Source organism: Saccostrea echinata, unplaced genomic scaffold, assembly GCF_033153115.1.
Source record: "Saccostrea echinata isolate AGI-Se365-2 ecotype Australia unplaced genomic scaffold, CSIRO_AGI_Sech_v1 ptg000004l, whole genome shotgun sequence".
NCBI classification, from domain to species: domain Eukaryota; kingdom Metazoa; phylum Mollusca; class Bivalvia; order Ostreida; family Ostreidae; genus Saccostrea; species Saccostrea echinata.
Genome location: NW_026889753.1, coordinates 1805891 through 1829975, shown reverse-complemented (window position 1 = coordinate 1829975; position 24085 = coordinate 1805891). Strand labels below are relative to the sequence as shown.

At 33.8% G+C, this 24085-nt stretch overlaps 1 protein-coding gene and 1 long non-coding RNA gene across 2 annotated transcripts in view; both read left to right on the top strand.

Annotated features, from left to right (window-relative positions):
• The window catches only part of LOC133178980 (BTB/POZ domain-containing protein 8-like), a 39014-nt gene that overhangs the window by 6952 nt on the left and 7977 nt on the right, over nt 1–24085 (top strand). The window lies entirely within an intron of this gene.
• LOC133178984 (uncharacterized) lies at nt 147–22411 on the top strand. Its single transcript, XR_009720081.1, has 5 exons — nt 147–190; nt 5165–5323; nt 20558–20685; nt 20792–20895; nt 21571–22411. It is a non-coding gene; the product is annotated as an uncharacterized LOC133178984 (long non-coding RNA).

Here is a 24085-nt window from a genome sequence, read left to right as displayed (position 1 = left end):
AATAATGGGAAAAATGTGATTTATATGATTAATGAAAATTTGAAGGAGCTTAAAATTTTATTAAAAATTACTTAGAAGATATGGATTTTAGAGAAATCCGTTGAATTTAGATCGGGTTCAAAATTCTTAATGTTCTCAATATGGCGCTTAAGTAAATGCAAAGATTTGGAGAGAACCAAAAAAAAAAAAGGTAAGTTATTAGGAATTCATTGCTCTCATAATTTGTACCGAAGTCAATATGGAGTGGTCAGAAACGGGAAGATGGGCTAAGTTGCCAAGAACAGTGGACGTAAGAACTCACACAGCAGGGGTGTGCAATTACAAAAATTAGTTACTAGCCCGTCGGGCTAGTGGCAGTAACAAAGTTACTAGCCCGAGGTTGCCAGTCACTAGCCCATTAACTACCGAAAACAATACATGTATAAGTATAACAAAAAGGTTAAAAAAAACATTTAAGTTGAAATAAATAAAACAAATAATGGTTTGCGCTTTTTTCTCCCTATTTTTATCGACTATGATAATCAGGGACCTATATACTAGGTCCCTGCTATAATTATTATGTCACTGAAACGACTGGCGATAGCAACACACAAAACATATAGGTTAAAACGAATTAAAGATTATGATTTTACAACAAGGTAAATTCGTACATCAATTCAGTCGCCGTAAATATATGTATACTTTCGTTTTAGATTTACCAGTGTTTAATAGCCCGACGGGCTAACGCAGTATAGATTTATGATAGCCCGATCTCTAAAATTGGTAGCCCCGGGCGTCGGGCGTTGGTAATTGCACACCCCTGCACACAAGACAATCGAAACAAACAAGTATGGTTAGAATAATGTCCGTCGAACTCAGTAACATGTATACATGTAACAGGAATGATGCTAAAAAAAATTTAAAAGGCATGCTCCATAAACTGATTAACTGAATGTAAAATAAATCAATTAATACCTTGCAAATGAAGAAAAACTCGAATTCATTTAGAAAAAAAAGTGTTAAATATGATATTTTCTCTAATCTGCTTACAGGGACCTATATACTAACAATATATAGGTCCCTGCTGCTAATTACAACCAAATTTTGCTATTTTTTCCAAATAGAAAAGCCCAGGCTCTTGATTTAAAGACCTAGAAAAACCCCTGTATATTAACAGTACATGTATCACCGTTGGGTGAGCGCAGATGGAATATTGGATACATATTCAGTTTTAACTTTAACCCCTTTGAAATATGTTTTGGGATGTGTAAAAATGCTGTGTTCTGATTGGGCAGAAAAATATTTACGTGTATATGATGTATACTTATGGCAACTTTCAGTTATCGTTCTTGACTTCCATTTTTGGAAATCGTCCAGACCTGATAATGTGCCAAATAAATAATAAATATGTTGTCAGTAGTCAAGTAAAGAGGTGATATTTCTTTTTTATTAGCTAAATTATGTAACAATGTCATTAATTTGAAATCAATTTCACAGGTATCATATGCAATGAAGCGTAACTAACTAATCCCATCGTCTTTCTGCACGAGATAATCATGCCACATTGTGTACACAAACTGTAATTAGTATTTTTACGTGGAATCCAATTTCAGTGTGTTAAAAACTGCAGGTTTTAACTTTTTCTGTAATGATAACCTACTACATTAGAAAATGTTCGGTAATACATTACAGCCATAAAAAGTGCTTACCACATGTTTATAGCTATGTATTGGTAGGCAGGTGTATGTTCATGACCATCGGAAAGAATTTTTATTTTTCTCACTCTTGAAATTTTTTGGATTTTTCTTTGAGGCATGGTGATGAAAGTAATGGTAAAACAACCAGTTTTGGAAAAGAAATTAGCAGTATTATAACAGCTGGCTTTGCATATAACATTTAGAATTAGGGATCCCAAGGGGGGGGGGGGGGGAAGTAGGATAGTTATTCAATTCGTTTCGCCAAGCTGTCGGGGAACCACACCTGGATGCCTTAGGGCTCTCGATTGTCTATAATTAGGGCCATTCAAGGGCCCCATTCCTAATTCAAAAGAGGTACCTTTCTTCCCAATTGAATGTGTTAATTTTCCCAATAGTCATTTATCCCCCAAATTAATGAAAATATGGTTGGATCTGTAATAACTACAGGGCTCAACATTAACGCTTGTCCGCTTGCCCGGTACCAGTGAAAAAAAATTACGGACAAGTTAATATTGCTGGGCACTTGTCCGATTGGACAAGTGCATTTTAATGTAAAGGAGTCTCTAAATAATAATAAGAACGACTGTGAAAGTTAATCGGTAGTTTCAAGACGGAAGCTGTACATAAAAACCGGACTTCGATCCTGATAGGGATCGCTATTAATTGAATTCACATTGTATCGGGATCGAAGTTCACTAATTGCATACTACTGAAAAGGCATGGAACTTACGAACTTAACGAAGTTTGGTTCACTTGTGGACATTTATGTTGTTATCAGGACAGAAAGCCTAGATAAAATTTCGTTTTATCTGTTTGTTGTAAATATCAATAACATGACGAATCAATAAAGCACATGTCATGTGTAATGGACTTTATTTTAGTTTTCAAGTTCACAGTATTAGATCTTTATTGAAAAATTTTCGGACAAGTGAAGTTGAAGTTCGGACAAGTAAATGTCTTGGTCACTTGTCCGAACGGACAAGTAGGAAAAAAAGTTAATGTCGAGCCCTGAACTAAACTTGCTATTCATATTCCTCTGTATTACAAAACAAAAATTTAGTTCATAACAAAGACCAGAAACCCAGTACAGTGGACTCCGGATATAACGAGATGCACGGGACTTATTCAGGACCCTACTTTCGTTTTGTGTACATGACTTGCATTTCGAATTTATACTTTTCTTTTTGTTGCCAGCTTACAACGACAGATTATGGTCCAATATTCATTATAACATGTGAAATTAATTAACACACACAATAATATTGAAATTGTCTAATTAAAAATTATTTATTTAAAAAAAAAATTGTTAAAGTACAAACCAGCAGAGCTACAGTCTCATCAGAGACTTCTGGTTTTGACACAAGTCATCAACATATTGACTTCATTTTCATACCATGATGTCATAAACATGCAGCAAAATGTGAAGATTTAAAGAGGCTGGGGGGTTGTGGCCATTTTTAGACTATATTGATCTCCATTAGAAGAAGAGCTCCATATGAAGATATAGAAAATGATCAAATTTTAAAACTAAAATTTTTGAAATTTTTCTTTGCCAAATGATAGTTCACAGCTTAAGATACCATATCTAAAAAATTAAGTTAAATCTGGTGGTTATAATTTGTGGTTAATTTCAGGTTCGAAATTCACTATATACAACTCGCAAAACGCGAGTTAGAATTCCCCAATTGCGAGTTAAAAATTAAGTAACTCGCAAAAACTTGCGAGTTGATTTTTTTTGCATTGACATTGTAGCAAAATTATATAATATGACAGAACACAATGCCTTTGATTTAAATCAGTAATTTAAATAAAAGTCACACTGTAGTTGTGTTTTGTGTATTGTACAGTAGTTACTTTTTCCTTAAGTTACATGTATTTAATTTATATGAATTTAACTTTATATGAAAATTGCGAGTAGTCTTATAAAATTACGAGTTCACTTTCTTGGTACTCGCAATTATTTGCGAGTTGTAGTTTTAAGGAGTTTCTAACCCTGAATTTGTTGACCCCCAGCCTCCTTAAATGTAATATGTATGCCAAATTCTATTATGATCTGAATTGTGGTTATGTTACTCCTTGTATTAGACACAAAATCCTTTAACAAATATAACTGACCTCATTGCAAAAATGGTGAGAAAAAAGGGAAAATTAAATGAATTTTGAACGAAACAAAGAAGAAAGCAAAATGGTAGTTAATTAACAGGGAAATTCCAATCTTTCAGGTGATGAAAAGGTGACTACAAAGATATTTTTACTTATATAACTAAGCAAATTTACGTTTGATCTCTTGAACTCTCAGTCTCTTGATTCAGAAATCCATGATCCCTCCAAGTCAAAATGCAGTCTTGATATGCATAATCTGTTGTTATTTACTCTCAATACCTCGAAGTGTCTATGTTTTAATGTTTACATGTTTTCAAAAACCCCAGTCACATTTCCAAGAAAGACCAACGGGTGACAGTTTTTGAGGCAAAAAAAACTTCTTCAGGCAACAGTCAGCTGTTCATCTGCCATTGTCTTGCCCGAATTTGACCTCTTTTTTTGTCAGCCTACCAATTTTGTGTCTGTTGGGCCATGTTATAATTTTCTCTGCATCGGTGGTCGATTCCTTCAATTGAAGCAGTCGTACAATAGTCTGTCGACCAACCTTCAATCATCATCCGAACGTTGGTAGACAGTTCTTAAAGTCGGTCGTCGATGGGTCAACATTATTGGAATTGGGTTTTTGTAAATGTTGGCTGATGGTGAAAATCAAACTGTGGCTTAGTGAACGATGATTGGGCGACTATTGGCCAACTTAGAATTATCTAAATTTTGAAAATTACCAGTGTTCTTAGGAATTAATGTGACTGCTCCACGTCGCTCGATACTACTGTCAGCTGATCATGTTTTTAAGCTGACGATACGACAAAAATTTGATTTGCCTGACCATCAGCTTAAATGTGACCTAGGCATAACTCTGCACACTTTACTGAACACAAACCCACAACACATGATTGCAGTCCTGCATACTTTGAGGTATTGAGAGATACCTATACTAAATGTAGAACTCTTCAGTGAGCAGTGTTTAAAGCTTCCTTTAATTCAAACAAAGGTGTGATGGGGGGGATGGGGGCTTGTGATTAATTCCAGATAGGTGAACTTGTTACGTGTCTTTGAGATCAAAGACTGTTGAAGGAGTGAACAAAATAGTAGTTTAGACTATATGAATCAGCCTTGATAGTTCAATGGTTAGAACATTTGACTAGTGAAACAGGTGTCCTTAGTTCGATTCCAACCTTTTATTTTCTTTATACATTCCTTTTCTACTACAGTAGGTTACAGATTAAAAAGAAATGTGTATTTATATTTTAAAAATGTGTTTGTTATGACTTATTTACATGTTAAGGAAAACATTTAGATTTTAGAGTGATTAATAATCTGTTAAAAGAGGTACTTTTGAGTTTGATTAAAATACCTGTAATTATGAAGCTTTTATTTCCCTACAGATGTCAACAATGAAAATGAAACAAACCAATCAGTGGATTGAATTAAAAGTTTTGGTAAAAGAAAACAGTTGCATATACATGCTAACAAGAAAGGACTTACATGAAGAAGACGTGTTGTACAACTATGAGAATGGAAGGAGGATTTGGTGTTTAATTGAGGTAATTTAAAGTGTTGATTCCTAGGGCTGTTTGTTTGATGAAATTTAACCATTAGAATTTTTAGTTTTGAAGAAATTTAAAATAAAATTATGCATGCAATTCCATTCAGGTGAGTTTTGTGACCAAAAGTCATCTTTTTCCTGATATTTTATCACAAAATTTTGTAAGAATTACAGTAAAACATGCTTATAACAAAGAGCCAGGGATGGAAAATTTTGCTTCATTATAAGTGTAATTCGTTTATATATCCATTAAGTTTACAATATATTTTAAAGTCACAGGGAATAAAAATCACTTTGCTCTAAGAGTCAATTCATTATAAGTGTGTTAGCTATAAGCATGTTTTACTGCATGTAGAAAGAATGATATATAATTTCAGAATCTGGTCACCAAAAAGATTTTTTAGTTACACTGTAAAGAAATATATTCTAAAGGTGAAGGTAAAGTTGTTAATTATGTAACGCTGTACACATATCCACTTTGAGGTATCAATGGTGAAATACAATAGATTATGCACAGTGGGTCTGCATTTTAACTTTGAGGGTTTTGAGAGATTGAGAGTTAAGAGATCAAGAGAAAATTTGCTAAGTTATATAGGGAAAAAAATCTGTGGATCTTTTCACAAAAAATCTTACAACATATTTTTATCTTAAGTGAAAACTTATGATAAAAATCGTTTTTACAAAAATTCTTAAGAAAGTCGTAAGTGCAAAATCTGTCATAACTTTACGAGAGCCCCAACCCTCTCTTAAGTATTTTAAAAATGATTTTATTGTAAAAATATAACCGCAAAAACCAAAATACACGTTAAATTGAACTTTGTAAAGCAACTTACAATAATATTTTATATTTTTTTCACAATCATTGTCAAAAATTTAAGTGAATTACACTACAAAATATTTACGATGTAAGTTTCGCTTATGACCTTCTTTTACGTCAGACTTTTGATTGTGACATAGATTTTAAACTTCCTTGCTTCACAAACGATTGCATTCAATATTTGTTGTCAATAATGTTTGTTATGCTGACAAATGTTAAAATCTAAGTTTTATTTTTATTTTCACCCACTTATTTAAGGATTATAAAGCATATTGAAGTTGTTGCTAGGGATGAAGTCTGTCGTAAATAAAATCTTAACTTCAATCTGCTACGAATCTGTTCTTGTCGTAAGAAATTCTTAAGTTAAAATCTTACGCAAAAACTTAAGTTTTTTTGTGAAAAGGGCTACTAGACCCAAGGCTAATATTTCAAGCAATCAAGAATGTCGAAAGATCGAAGTTTGAGCCATTTGGAGTTGCCTGTAGTAAGGAAATGTGTTGCTTAACTTTATAATATCTGAGAATTTTCATACCTGTAATGACATAATCCCCGTTATTCTGGCATTCCCCCCTCAGCCCCCTTTAGCATAGCTAGAGGAATCCAAGACACCCTTCTACTTTTAAAATGTCCCATTTCTATTTCATTTCTTATGGATAACCCTGAATACCTGGTCACCTCGATAATTATTTTAAATTTCAAGGATCATACATATATCTCTGGTCCCCTTAAAGCTGACATGAACTCTTAAATATGCGATATTTTCATCCTGGTACAACTTATTTCATTCTCGTACTCCCTTTTTCCGCCATATTTCTTTCAGATTCGCTCTCTTATTTTACCGGCTATATAAACCCTGATGACCCTGATGCCTTTGTTACACTTGAGTGATTTTCTAGCCTGGCTGTCGACATGTACACATCTCTGATAGCAAAGTCTTGGAACACGCCATGAACTGACATAAAAACATGTAGACCTGTACACATTTCTGATAAAGCAGTTTTGGAACATACCATAAATCTGAAAAACTAGGAATTTTACTGAAAACCGTAAAGAAGTATTTAAATTTTGAATAGTTTAGATGCAATGCATTAAAATCAAAATAGCACGTGCATGTTTGATTCACACATATATTTGAACAATAAACAAGAAAAGGCTACCACATGCTACCTCATTTTTCAAATAACACTGTACTATTGAGCATTATGCCTGCTACACGGTACATGTATATGCACATACTATGCAACTTATGCATTCAAGTGTAACAAATTCAGATGTACATGCATGCATGCCGAGAAAAGGCATCGAATGCTTTAAAATCTACCTGAAATACTGCTATCGGTACAGGGATGTGCACATGTCGAGAGAATAACTTCCTTTTTAATGAAATATGCATCACGGAAGAAATAAATCCATTTGTAACTCAACGGTAAACACATAGTCACTAGCACTTAAACACATGTGGTCCCTGTTGATCAGTATTTTTGGTCAGGGAAAATATCAAAGGTGAAAGTGACACTGGTATTTTGCCTGATTACACAAAATAGTCACGCAAATAAAACGTTTCAGAAATCAAAATAACTGTTTCGATATATGTATTAATAGTTCATGAATGTGGCTTCATTACATCAAATTTAATACATAAACATACATTCTTGTTACAGATCTTACATCTTTTAAAGAAAATAAAAGGAGGGGGTGGGGGTGGAATATGTATAATACATTCTTCAATATATTTTAAACAAACGTCGGAAAAAAGTCGGATTTTCCTTGATCAAATATATTTAAATACGTACAATGAACTGGCTTCAACTGTTTTAGATATAAAACTAAAACTAATATATCGTAAATTTAAGCAACACTGAACAATTTGTTTCTGTACATAGATTATTTTCAAATCGGGGCCCTTTCAGGCATCACAAATTACAAGCATGATTGATACAATTACCGACAAGAACAGACATAATTATGTGTATATAAAATAATCTACAGTACATGTTTTGGTTTAAATTGAAGTTGAGTTAGTACAGTACAGCTCACGAGTATCTTCCGGAAAACACCGGCCACGGTGGACCCTTGGTCCACGCTTTTGCGTGGACTTTGAAAAATGTCGGTGTCTTTGATGTTTCGTTTTCAGCGCTAAGCTGCCACACGGTGCGACACGGTGTGTACACGGTGGGACACGGTGCGTTTGCTCCGTGGAACTCCGTGCTGGTTAATCAACGTTAAGTGGTTTGAAATTACTTTAAAATAATTCATTGGAGATTTTAGAATAAAAATCATTGAAATGCATATCATCCGCAGCGTGCAGTTTCCTACTTTCGATATTGTACTGACGTGTCAATGAATTTAACAAAGACGGAATTTTACCATGCAGTCAGCAATCTTGTGTTATTTGGAAAAAAATAAAGGAATATTCTGCATTTGTACTATGCTTTGGAAATCCATTTGGAATTGTCAATTGATTATCTTATCCGACGTACTTTTTTTTTAATTATAAATTACTGTAGAAACTGGTGTATATGTAAATAATTACTACATCAAAATACGACTCAGAAAATATATTGTTTAATTTAATTTGAATCGGATGAAAAAAAATAGCTATGAAAAGATTGACTTAAATTTCCGTCCCGTAATGGAACCCATATTGAGATGAGACCCGATGTAGTCTCTGTGTAATGAGTAAATCTCTGCCCAGCCCATCAGAAAATATGAAATGTTGATATTCAGGTATTGAAGATGCCCCACTTTTTCATCTGTGTCTGTTTGTAATTGTTCAGAATTATGTTTAAAATATAAACCTTAATATTTAACTTGCATTTTGTGTACAGATCGAAGCATTATGGGCACGACATTTTTCACAAAACTTGTCGCCAAGAATAATCACAATATGTAAACGATAAGATGTAAAACGTTATAGTTATGCTCAACAATATTGTCAATGACGTCGATAATGGAAAAAATTTCCAATGATACTATTCAATGAAAATGATATTTCTGCAATATGTTCTATGTTAAACAATGATGTAAAAAGCCAAACAGTTTTCTTCCGTAACGTACGTGTATGAAAAAAAAGTCTGCTATAATTGTTAATAGGTTCACTGCCTAACTAAGCATATGCATAGGAGATATGAAAAACTAGATTGAAGATTTTATATTTTACTAGTGCCTAACGGAGATTTTTCAAACCATTAAATAAAAGCAAGCATACTGTATATGTGCTCTCCCTATATGTAATAACAGCCCCCCTTTCCATAATGAGTTTTATGGATAATTTCTACACGGACATGTTAAAAAAAGAACAATATTTACATTTGCCTATTTATTGTATTACCTGTCCTTTTTAAGGATTTATTCTAATCCTTTTCAAAAATAGCATTTTAATGATAAATAAAATCAACGAAAGAGAGACAATTTTACGACATGGAGAGTTATGATTTCTTTTTTCTTCATTTCACCAGTAAGTTATGTTACAGTATATAACGACTTTATATAATCTAGATACAGTTGAATAACATTCGAATACTATTCGTTTGTAACTGTAACTTGTTTTTTAAAAATATGTTGCTGTACTAAAAAATCTATAAACAATTAAATAAATACTAGTAGTTGTTTATTTTTCAAGTTCCAATTAACTTCCCGACACGTGTAAGTTTCGAAGCCAGTTGAGGTGTATAGTATACACTCGTCTAGAGTTTCAACATGTGAATAATGTTCCAAGGGCCACAGCTACTGAATGTCCCAATATATTTTTCTTCTGAACAGGTGTGAAATATATTAGCCAAGGAGCGACTCCATACATACACAAGAAGTTTCTGCAATTCATCGATATCCGGTATTTGATTGACAGGTAGAGCACGTGGATTCCGGTTGAACTCGTACCTAAATTGCACCGATTCTATTTCGTTTCGATTAATAAAAACTGGAGGTGAACTATGATTTCTTAAAAAAAAAAAATAAGAGAGATACATTATATGTATATGAGAAAAAAAAAGAACAGAAGGATGAACCTGAAAGTAAATCTCTCTCTCTCTCTCTCTCGTTTCTTAACATTATAAAATATGGAATTCAAAATAATTTTTAATTATTACGAAAAAAGTGAATAGTATATAATTTGTAAAAGAATTTTTAGAATGCTGCATTGGCAGTTCAAGTGATTTTTTTAACTTTTCGTACTGATCGTAGAAGATTAAGTAGTAATTAAAAAAAATACCCAGATAGAAATACTGACACTTTACATATTCGACCGAAATAAATGTTCAAACATTGAATTTTTTTTTACATTTATGTCTCTTAATGTCAAGTTTAATCAATGGATGCATACAACTGCTTGATTTTCATGTGAATTTGCCGATTGTACGACTACCAAACTGCGTATAAGATTTTTTTTTTAGTGAATGCTACGTGTTTTGCTTTTTTTTTCTTGCATGTACATGTACTTTTTCTTCCTCACATGTAGCAACTTCGAATCTTCATTGAAAAGTGGTCTACACTTTTTATTTTATTTCTGCAAAATAAGACTTTATTCATATACCATATGAATATCATAATATACTGACTCGACATTTTTTTTCACTATTATTATTTACGATGTAGTGATCAGATGATGCTAAATTAATTTATCTGATATCATAGGTATTATTTGTAAATGCCTTTACTGTCAATACCTTTAATACCATATCATTTCACAGAGAAAATAACAACTAAAATTATCGATCTGTATCTATGTTTCACATTGAATAATTATTAAGTTCAAAGACAATGTACCTGTACTTGGATTTGTACCTGCGCACTTATTGCATACGTCAGAAATATATTAATTTGCACAATCGACATGTAGTTGTTTTTGTTTTCAATTGAATATGAAATATGAATTCAACAGAAATCAAAATAAATTTATTCAATTGATATATACATGTTTACCGTCAACAGTGAACCAAAGTCTACACTGAACGCCGCTGTTATGTTACGACCTTACATGTATGATGTATGATAGTGCGCTGTTTGAATTAAATAATTTTTCATTTACTATTTCTTTCTAGCAATTAAACCAACATACCTATAATTTCAATTCCAAAATTATTTTTATAAACAAACCATTTCCCTCCGTAATTTTCTTCCACGGTGGAACACGGAGGGTCACCCGATGAAACGGTAATGTCCACGGTGTGAAACGGTGCGTCTTTGGTGTAATCGCAATATACGCACACCGTGGAACTCCGTGTACACGGTGTAACACGGGGTATTTTCCACCGTGTGTTTTCCACGGTGGGGTGGAAGAAACTCGTGAGCTGTACTGTACATGTATTACACTATTAGTATATATTAGGGATGTCAGAGCCGGAAATAAAAATGTTGCTATCACAAACATGATTATCAAGGATTGTTTACCACTGATTGTTGTAAATGGAGAGGACGTTCAAGAATTGTTTGGTTTTGTAGATTCAAATTATAAAGCTTCAACCTGCAATTCCGTAAGATCTGACGTGATGCAACTATTCATAAAGAATATTAAACAGCTGTTACAAAATTGTAAATACATGTAAACTGGGGGACAGTTATGAGTGTAATTAAATGGATATTAATATCATGCAGTCTTTTTAGCTCACCTGAGCCGAAGGCTCAAGTGAGCTTTTTCCGTTGTCTGTCGTCGTCGTAAACTTTTCACATTTTCATCTTCTTCTCTAGATCTACTGGGCCAATTTCAATCAAACTTAGCACAAAGTATCATTGGGTGAAGGGGATTCAAGTTTGTTCAAATGAAGGGCCACGCCCCCCTCCAAGGGGAGATAATTACACTATTAGTATATATTAGGGATGTCAGAGCCGGAAATAAAAATGTTGCTATCACAAACATGATTATCAAGGATTGTTTACCACTGATTGTTGTAAATGGAGAGGACGTTCAAGAATTGTTTGGTTTTGTAGATTCAAATTATAAAGCTTCAACCTGCAATTCCATAAGATCTGACGTGATGCAACTATTCATAAAGAATATTAAACAGCTGTTACAAAATTGTAAATACATGTAAACTGGGGGACAGTTATGAGTGTAATTAAATGGATATTAATATCATGCAGTCTTTTTAGCTCACCTGAGCCGAAGGCTCAAGTGAGCTTTTTCCGTTGTCTGTCGTCGTCGTTGTCGTAAACTTTTCACATTTTCATCTTCTTCTCTAGATCTACTGGGCCAATTTCAATCAAACTTAGCACAAAGTATCATTGGGTGAAGGGGATTCAAGTTTGTACAAATGAAGGGCCACGCCCCCCTCCAAGGGGAGATAATTACGAAATAGCAAAAAATTAATGGCATTATTGAAAAATCTTCTTCTCAAGAACCAATGGGCCAGGAAAGATGAAACTCATGTGGAATTATTGTCAGGTAGTGTAGACTCAAATTTGTTCAAATCATGACCCCCGGGGGTAGGGTGGGGCCACAATGGACGATCAAAGTTTTACATAGGGATATAGAGGAAAAATCTTCAAAAATCTTCTTCTCAAGAACAGCAAAGCTATGATTGGTCATATTTATATGGAAGCATCCTCAGGTGGTGTAGATTCAAGTTTGTACAAATCATGACCCCCGGGGCTAGGGTGGGGCCACAATGGACGATCAAAGTTTAACGTAGGAATATATAGGAAAAATCTTCAAAAATCTTCTTCTCAAGAACAGCAAAGCAGTGATTGGTAATATTTATATGGAAGCATCCTCAGGGGGTGTAGATTCAAGTTTGTTCAAATCATGACCCCCAGGGGTAGGGTGGGGTCACAATGGACGATCAAAGTTTAACATCTATTAGGTGTATATAGGAAAAATCTTCAAAAATCTTCTTCTCAAGAACAGCAAAGCTATGATTGGTCATATTTATATGGAAGCATCCTCAGGTGATATTGGTTCAAGTTTGTTCAAATCATGACCCCAGGGTAGGGTGGGGCCACAATGGAAGATTAAAGTTTTAATTAACATAAAAGTATATAGGAAAAATCTTCAAAAATCTTCTTCTCAAAAACAGCAAAGCTATGATTAGTAATATTTATTTGGAAGCATCTGTAGGTGGTGTAGATTCAAATTTGTTCAAATCATGACCCCCGGGGGTTGGGTGGGGCCACAATGGATGATCAAAGTTTTAAATAGGAGTATATAGGAAAAATATTCAAAAATCTTCTTCTCGAGAACAGCCAACTTTTGATTGGTCATATTTATTTGGAAGCATAATCAGGTGGTGTAGATTCAAGTTTGTTCAAATCATGACCCCTGGGGGTAGGGTGGGGCCACAATGGACGATCAAAGTTTTACGTAGGAATATATAGGAAAAATCTTCAAAAATCTTCTTCTCAAGAACAGCAAAGCTATGATTGGTCATATTTACAATGGAGCATCCTCAGGTAGTGTTCAAATCATGACCCTCGGGGATAGGGTTGGGCCACAATGGACGATCAAAGTTTTACATAGGAGTATATAGGAAAAATCTTCAAAAATCTTCTTCTCGAGAACAGCAAACTTTTGATTGGTCATATTTATTTGGAAGCATCCTCAGGTGATATTGGTTCAAGTTTGTTCAAATCATGACCCCTGGGGGTAGGGTGGGGCCACAATGGGTTATCAAAGTTTTACATAGGAATACATAGGAAAAATCTGTAAAAATCTTCTACTCAAGAACAGCAAAGCCATGATTGGTCATATTTAATTGGAAGCATCCTCAGGTAATGTACATTCAAATTTGTTCAATTCATCCCCCCCCCCCCCCCCACTTTTATATTTAAACTTTTCAACCTTTCAAGACTGAACTGATTTCTGCTTTTTCCTAGCCATAGTGCTCAGGTGAGCGATGTGGCCCCTGGGCCTCTTGTTAAGATTGTATTGATAATTTGCACAAAATCTCATAATTAAAAGTTCTCTCTGTTTTTATAAGAGGCACGCTTTAATTGTTTACCAGTCAAAGGTCACTGACACGACAGGTAGAAATGGCTTCAATTAACGGGTATATGTAGTCTCGTTATGACAAGAAAGGACAAATGCAAGCATTTGATATCCTGCATTTAGATAAAATGTGCAGTAAATATTATATTAATTTTGAAATCAAATGCATTGGATAAATGTAGATGTATAGTATTTATTGTACTACGTAAATGTTTACAAATCAGAAATTCGTTGTATAATGGTGATAGCGTAGGTTAAATATTGTACAACTAGTCTATAAAAGACAAATAGTGAAAATGACATGAAAAATTAATTTAAATTTCAACGAATATTCGACTATCATTCGACTAAAGCCTCCAACTATTCGACTAAGCTGTTCGAATAAAATTGACATCCCTAGTATATATGAAAGTAACATTGGTAATTGAAATAGTTCTAACCGTGTACCCAAATGTAAAGTGAGGAGATTCTTGAAACCACTCATGTATGCTTACACAAGAGGGAGAGAGAGAGAGAGAATGTGTGTGTGTATACTTGTATGAAAGTGCAAAAAAGTATTTATCCACAATCTTGCGTGTAGGGTTTCAAGTGATCCTTACAGATTCTCTTAAAATACAAGAAATTGTATAGGTATCAAATTTTATACTACCTAGGGAAAATTTTCAAACTGGATGGGCTTCCTATACATACATATAAAACAGGCACGTAGCACTGTTTCTCAAAATGTGTATATGCGATGGGGAGCAGGGGGCAGTAAAATGATTGATAAGCCAAAAAAACAAAAACAAAAACAAAACTTTCGGCACTTAAAAATTTGGAGGGGGTTCAGAAAAATGCCGAAATACTTGGGGGAAAAATGAAAAAGGAAAAAAGGGATTGAAAAAAATCCGTAGTCAGGGGGAGGACAGATTCCATTCATACTATCATTTTCAGAAGAAAAATATTTGAGTATTCAATACAGTATCATTGGATGAGAGTGGGGAGAACCAGCCATTCTTTAAAAAAAAAATCCTTACAAAATTAACCATTAAAGACAGGCCTGTAGAACGCGGGGATTGGGGATGCCCCCTCCCATTTTTCCAGAGCATTTTTTTAGCTTGTCAAAGATTTTTCAGTAAAGTGTCAAATATTTCTTCCGGCTGTCCCCTTTCAAAAACAATGCTACGTGTCTGAAAGACACTCTCAAAAAAGGGAGTATCTCCCCCCCCCCTCTCCCCCCCCCCCCTACTCCCCACATGTGTGTATATTTGTTAATTGTGTTTTGGTTAGATGCTTTGATGTTGTATTCTAAATAATTTTCTCACACCAAACTACTCAGTTTAGTTTTTAGATAATTACGAAAATCTGGCTTACATGCATGAAGCTTTCATTAAAGCTGACATGAATTCTTAAAAGCGCAACATTTGCATCAATGTAGGACTTGTTTCATAATTAAAAAATTATATATGAAGCCTGTAATGCAATATATAACACACAAAGAATGTTTGTATGTTTATTAGATCTAGACAATTTTCAGTTTCACTTCATGAACAGCAATCAGACTTTTTTTTAATGATTTCTTATTTTTTATCCAGTCGCGTAAATACTAATTCCCCTTCTCACTTTTGATATTTTCCCTAGCTGACCAAAATCTGATCAGCACAGACTAAGTGTATTTGAGTGCTAGGCTGTATGATGACATGACAACGTCTTTACTGTTGAGTATTTATAGAGTTTATTACTTTTCTGCGATGCATATTTCAATGAAATACAAGGTGTAAATCACTCGGCATGTGCACATCTTCGAACGGGTACATTGGTCTATTTTCCAGGTATGAATAAGTTTACAGCGTTCGACGTGTTCTCTCGGTATGCACCATTATATTTGCATATGGACATGCATATCAAATATGCTGGTTGTTTGTTCCATTCTTACAATAGATAATTGCAAATTGTTTGTACAATTTTTACTGTGAATTATTCCAAGTTAATTATGCTATATATCTGTATATTGGCATGCTTTTAAAAAACACGCACAACTATGTTTTTTTCTTCCAAACTTGCATTTATATTATTCAAAACGATACTTATAAATATCTTTATGACTGTTTTTATCTGCTGTGGTTTTGAAATGTTTTCATCAATTCATGTGTTCCCAGATACTTTACTGTCGGAGATGTGCACGCGTCGATAGCCAAACCAAAAACTCACTCAAGTGTAACAAGGGCATTGGGGTATATATTGTTACAATAAGACAAGGTATCTGAAAGAAATATGGCAGAATACGGCTAGTTGGTATGAAACAAGTCATACATTGATGCAGATGTTGCGCTTTTAAGAATTCATGTCAGCTTTAATGATAGTTTCATGCATGTAAGCTAGATTTTTGATTTACAGGATTAGTTTATTTATCAGTTTTAAGAAAAAGTGAGGAATCATTGCTTAAATGTAATTGATTAATGTTTTACATGCTTAAATTTAGAATATCCAAGGTTGTACTCAAGATGTGGGGGCCAGGGAAATTCCCCATCTGTAATTACTTAATCCCCCTGTCATTCTGGCATTGCTTCCTCAAACCCCACTAGAGGAGGAATCCAAGACACCCTTCCACTTTTGAAATGTCCCCTTTCTATTTCAGTTCTTATGGACAAACCTGAATACCTGGTCACCTTAATAAAGATTTTAAAGTTCAAGAATCATGCATATATCTCTGGTCCCCTTAATGATGGGTTAATGCATGTAAGCTAGATTTTTGATTTTTAAGGATGTTTTATTCTTCAGTGTTAAGGAATAGTGAGGAATCATGTTGCTTAAATGCAGAATACCCAAGGTTGTTTTCAAGATTCAGGGGCCAGGTAAATTCGCTGCCCGTAATGACATAATCCCCCAGTTATTCTTGCATTGCCTCCTCAACCCTCACTAGCAGAGGAATCCAAGACAGCCTTCCACTTTTAAAATGTCCTCTTTCTATTTCAGTTCTTATGGACAACCCTGAATACCTGGTCACCTTAATAAAGATTTTAAATTTCAAGGATCATATATATATCTCTGGTCACCTTAATAATGGGTTTTATGCTAGATTTTTGTTTGATACATTTTCATTCACCAAATTGTACCACCAATTTTTTTCCTTTTGAGTTTTGCAGATCATTGTGACATTCTAGATGAAAATTGGGTATTTCATGACCTTAATAAAGATTTTTGAGTTAAACGAGTACTTGTATGAGGGTTGTCCAGAAAGTTCTTAGACAAATGCCATAATTTTCTTGATATTGACCACTCTGCCAAATGTTTACAACATAATTTTAATATAGACCATGATTTAGTAAATATATAAAAATTAAACAATATACACTATTTCACAAAAATTATAGGTGTGAATAGATTGTATATACAAGCTGCACAGCCCAGTATGACATTAAGTTAGTTTCATGATAACGTCAAGAATATGGATTTTGAATTTTTAGCTCACCTCAACGAAGTTGGGGAGCTTATGTAATACCGTCAGTGCAGGCGTCCGCATCCCAGGTTAAAGTTTTTGGAGCAGATTTGTTTTCAAGTACAGTCAAACCTCGTTATCTCGAACTCAAAGGGACAAAGAAAATACTTTGAGATAACCAAGGATTTAAGATATTCAGGGTAAAATACTTAAGGAATAAGCAGATGGGACTTCAAAATATAACTTCGACATATCCATGGTATTTGAGATATATCCGTGTTCAAAAAACAGAAGGTCAGCTGTACTTCTATGCCCTATATTAATCAGAGATGCATGAAGGATGCTTCTAGTATGTTTCATTATACCAGTCAAGATTTCAGATGCTGCAAATTCAGCTAAAAGGAGCATTTCCAAGTAACTATAAGCCCTATATTGACCAGACTTGCATGGATAATACATATAAGGATGCACACTACCGGACTTGCTTCAATTGCTGGATCTGACCTACATTTTCCAGATGAGTGACCAGATTAAAGTTTTTTAAGCAGGTTTCATTTCCAAGTAACTATAAGCCCTAGGTTGAACAAACTTGTACAAATGATACATCTTAGGATGCACACTATACTTGACTTCCTTCAGATGCTGAATATGACCTACATTTTCCTTCCTGATGAGTGACCAGGATAAAGTTTTTGGAGCAGATTTCATTTCATAGTAACTATAAGCCTGGTGTTAACTAAACTTGCATGGATGATACATCTAAGGATGCACATTACTGGACTTGCTTCAGATGTTGGATCTGACCTACATTTTCCAGATAAGTGACCAGGTTTAAAGATTTTTAACAGGTCCATTACCAAGAAATTATAAGGGCAATCTGGACCAAACTTGCATGATGATGCATCATGGGATAAACTCTCTCAAACTTGCTTCAGATGGTGGATTTGACTTACATTTTCTGGATGAGTGACTAGTTTAAATTTTTTAGGTAAGTCCATTCCCAAGTAACTGCAAGCCCTATTAGACTAAAATTGCATAAATGTTACATGTAGGGATGCAGACTACTAGATTATTAGTTTAGTGTGGGACTTTGCCTTACTTAAAGACAACATTCGTTGAGGTGAGCTCTGTTATCTCTTATTACCTATGATTATCAAGTATTTGTGGTGCACATACAATTTTTTCTTGATTTAGCCACATGCACTGCTAGTGTGTGTGTGATATTTACATATAGACCATAATGGAGTAAATTTTTAAAATTCAATAAACGATAATTTAAGAGTATCATCAGTATGCACACTTCCTGTATATAGCTGCAGAGCCCAGTCTGATGTTGCGTTTTATTTATTACACATTATTATGCTTCCTGTCAGTTTGTCTCTATATAATCAATACCCAACTATTTTCGCATAGTGTTCTAAGGAATTATATATCGTAAACATACTATGCCGAAATAGCTAGTGCGTGGCTTCTTTTTCTGAAAAAAATCCAACAGCTCCCACGCCATGGATCGAACTCACGACCCCGACATCATCAGTCTGACTCGCCACCGATTACGCCACAGATGACATTGTCTAAAGCACTGTATTATAATATATATAAACTTAGTTTCAAATGTTTTACACTTAAAGAAAAAAAAATAAACAAATTAATTTTCTAAAATAGTTTCGTGCAATTTTTTCCCCTTCACTCAACTAAAATTCTCTGAAACTACATGTATCTGTACATGGATCATTCAAAATTAAAGAAAAAAGATAATGTACATGTAGCACAATGTGACGTCATGATAGGGATGTACTAACATGAATGTAAGAGATGATGAAACATTGGAAAGGGAGAAAATGTTGTCGTTTTTATACAGCAGTCAGCATAATAATAACAATAGTGTTGTACTTTGCATGCACTATGCCTAAATAGTAGTCAGGGTTTGACACATAGTGCACTCGCCTCCGGCTCGTGCACCATGTGTCAAACCCTGACTACTATTTAGGCATAGTGCATGCAAATTACAACACTATTATATAATCATGTCATAATTTTATTTTTATCAAATAACAGTAACAGTAGTTTTCCACTTTTTGTACTGTCTTTCAAATTGTACTCTCCTTTGAAAAATCATATATACCAATTTCAAATCAATGACCTAAATATATTCTAATAATTTTTAGATGTTTGTCAATGAATAATTAGTTTGTCTCTGACATCGTTTCAACCATATTTTAGATAATACATAATTTTATGATTGGACGCTGTTCCATACGGATGGCCGACATCGCTTTTTCTGTCAATTTTTGAAACTTATTTGTTGCAGTTTTTTCTTAAGGTCAAGAATTAGTAAATGAAAGGAGCCTACAATTTCTTTAATTTGAGAAATAGATTCCTTTAATGACTATAACTTGGTCAAATAAGGTGTATTGGGGCATAACTTTTAGGTAAACAAGATTAAAAAAAATCATATTTTAAGCTGTTATTTTCAGTGAAAAATTAAGAAAACCTGTCATGAATATGGGAGTTTTTTTCCATGTCAGACAAAGGAAATGTATCCAGATTGCCTAGTATACTGTCTCTAAGAAAACTGTAATTTGTATGTTCTTAGCCTTTGAGGTAAAAAGTTTAATTTAACATGTACCGTATAGCTGAACTCAGACAATTAGTCACCAAAATATTTGTCTATTGATGACAGGAAAGTTCTTGAATTTCTCTGCCATTGACATTAGGTGTGTAACAGGAAAATGCTGCATAAGCAAGGACAGGATTTGAACCCAACCCTCTGTATCACTAATCAGGTGCTTTAGCATGTTTATTAACTGAGTGATCTGGCGATGGGGATCAAGCCTGTCTGATCGCCAAATTCCTCCCTCCTTAAATTGTATTTGCCCTTGAAGACACAACTCAAGTTCTTTTTACCCCTGGCAAGCCTTTTACCTGCAAGTCGAGGGGTGATCAATGGCACCAAATAAATATGGGATGGAGCAAACCAGGATTTGAACCTAGGTCCCCTGAATCACTAGTGTAAGTTTCTTTTTAAAAGGAATAACATTTTAATACACATAGTAAATTAGAATTTCATTTTTTTCAGGAAATGGATAAAAAATTGGTATGTGTCGAGCAACTATAGCCACCTGATAGAAGGGTAAATTAGAAAGTTCAGATTACATTATGCCAACAGAGATGATAACAATGCCAACCAAGCTAAAAGTTGTCCAGGTTAGAATTATTTTTTTTCAATAAATTACAATGTATGTACATTTAATATTTTCATATCAACTTACATGTATGAAGGTTGTTATTTTTTTATATACCTGTTGTGTAGGAAAACTTTTGTATTGGAGACAAGACAAGTTAATGACTTAATGATAGACTCACTGCAGAGAGAGATGTTGGAAAAGTGGATTTTGTTAACAAAAGGAAGATAAGGTAAAATATGAGAGGAGTTGTGAGTTTTGTATGACACAGTACTATTTGTTAACCAAAAAATTAATCTGAAAAATCTTGAGAAATTTAACTAAAGAAAACTTCATGAAAAGGAGCACATGCACATAAGGGGAAGCAACCTATTGAAAATTATCTTGCAGCTGTTCTCGGGTCAAAAAGTGATTTAGGATTAATAACTTGTATGCATATACATGTATATAAGGAAAATCTACATAAGAGAAGAAAGAGGGTGCATCTAGATAAACAATTTTATTTCTCTATGTTAAATAGCTGACATTGACTGTGTTCTTGATTTAAAAAAATACGTACATATGTTGGGGTAACTTCAACTGAATGTTAACATCTACTTTAGTTCATCGAAACTTGTGGACAGGATCATATGATCCTGCATGTACTATTTAAGCCTTGATTTTTTTTTTTTAACTTAGATGCTTAATTCAGCTTTGACAACTGAGTGTGTTGAACATCATTATCAAAGATTCCATTCATTTAAGATTTTATGTTGGTTAAGAAATGTGTCATTTAGGGAGATTTGTTTTTTATACATGTGCGTAAGTTATTTTGTAATTATTTTATAGCAAAGTAAATTTTTCAATTATGATTGTTCTAAGTTTTAGAGATTAATAGAGATTTTTCTTTTCTTTTTTTTTTTAACAGATCAAGGCTGCCAACCTTTGAGAGATACACTTCAAAAAGAGTGTTTAAATTCAAGACATTCAGTCACAGTACTCTGTAAATATTATAAAGTAAAAGTTATTTATTTAATTTGGAAAAGCATTTGAGAAACAGAGGATGTGAAAAAGACTGTCCATTTCAAGCTGTCTGTTGTCAAGTACCAGGAATATGTAGATTTTATTCAACAACTTTATTATGAATTTGAATAGCAACTTTCAATGTCTGGAAGCTTTTTTATCAGTAGGGATGTAGATGTGAAATTATATAAAAATTATTTTTTAAAAGATATTAATCAAGAAAATTTTTGTAGATTAATAACAGGTAAAATTTGTAATGAGAGATCTTTTATTGATCATTTGCAGTAGTAAGCGACAGTTGTTATAATTATACCCCCACTCTGAAGTAGGGGGGTATACTCATTTACCCTTGTGTGTCTGTCTGTAACAATTTTTTGTCGCAGTTTTCTCAGCAACTACTCATCAAAGATGCTTGAAATTTTGACACTCTCTTTGACTAGGCATGCCATATTGTGGGATTCATGAGAGTGTATATTCACATCAGAGCGGGGGTATTACTAGTGAGCATTGGCTCACATACTTCCTGTTTGCTGAAGTTTGTGTTTGACTTTCATGTCTTTAACATGATATGGCTTAAAGATATGCGCAGTATAGTTTGAACTATATTTTCTTATTCTCTCTATAATTTAAGAAATCCAGTAATTGAAAGATCTTTGTGCAATTTTATGATACCTGGTAATGCTTGCACACCTTATCTGAATCAAATTTTGAAGAAAATACCACATAAAACTTTTTTTTTGGGGGGGGGGGGGATTTTTCTTTTAAAAAATGCAAGGGTTTTCATCATTTGATATTTTTTCAAAACTCCTGATACATGTAATGTATGCTGATTTTTTTTGTCAAAGAACACCTAATGGTATCATGATTTTCAATTATATTTTCTCTGAAAATTATCAGTTGGAAGGTTCACTGTAAAGTGCATGTACATTGCATATGACCTTAAAAATACTGTGGTGGCAAAAGACAAGAATTTTTTTTTTCAGTTTTGGTACATGTACTATATAATTATTTCGTTAACCTGTCAATTTTAGATCAAATGAATAAAGGTTAAAAACTATTATTTGACTCTTTGTTTTCGTGAGTTATCTAGAGCAGGCTCGTAGCAACAGTTTCAAGAAAAAAAACCAAACTGACCAAAAGTGGGGGGGGGGGACTTCCCGAAATTATCTGACAAGCAAAAAAGAAAAGGTGATTTACTGTCCAAATCCTGGAATTTGCCAGTGCTGGACCTTACAACATCAAAAAGGGGGGGGCATCCAGCATCTAAAGGGAAACTTACTATAGCAAAATACTATAACCCCCACCCCCCGCATTCTACGGGCCTGCTAGAGACATCTAATAGTCTATTTTAATCAACATGTGAATGCAAATTTCAAATGGTTTGTCAACTAATGTAGATAGATGTATGTTGGAAATGACCAAGAGAATTTTGTAATTATGTACATGTACATTATACAGCTGACCATATGGTCTGAAGTTGACATTAAAAATTGCAAAGTTGTAGAGTAAAATCAAAATTTGTGCCCCAAATTTTGTGATGACAGTGGCATTTTTCTTTTTAAAAAAAAATTATGAGTTTAAGTGAGCTTTAGTGATTTTTATCTCACATGAGCTGAAAGCTCAAGTGAGCTTTTATGATCACCTGTTGTCCAGTGTCTGCCCATCTGACTATCCACTTGTCTGTAAACTTTTCACATTCGACTTCTCAGGAACCGCTAGGCCATTTTTAACTTAGTTTACTTATGGGGGGCCCATAAGTAAACTAGCGCATGTGAAACTACTATTTGCAACTGTTAAATAATTGTGTACCTCTAAAAATACCCATTATTATATATTATACATTTCAAAATTATAAAGACCAATAGCGCTTTTGAATTAGATTCAGCACGTACTGTTGAATTGGGTTCTTTGGATATAGGAAAGGGAATTTTTTTTTCCAGATATTGTGTGTTGTTTTACTAAAATTTACCTTGAATTTGTTACAAAATTTTATTTACACACGTTTTTCTATACATTTGCTATCTCCAGGTCATCGCTCCACGATTTTAAAAAGTTATTTGTGTGTATCAAACTATTGACATTAAAATTTTAGATCCCTAAAAGCCTTTTCTCGACATATTCAGCCATATTTTGTTTTTAAAAACTAGAAATAAAATTGCAGTTTTGCTAAAAATTTTATTTGAAACATTTTTGCGTATCGGACAATTCCCTGGTGTTTGGAAACATACTCATGTGATTTCTGTCTTTAAAACAAATTCATCAAGTTAATTACATACCGGTATCCTTATTATGCTGCATAGGAAAAATCTTTGAAAGAATATAATGTTCAAATACTTTGTAAATTGTTATACAAACTACATTATGGCAGGTGCGTAGCCAAATAAAAGTGAAGTATACGAAGAGGACGACGGGGGTGGGGT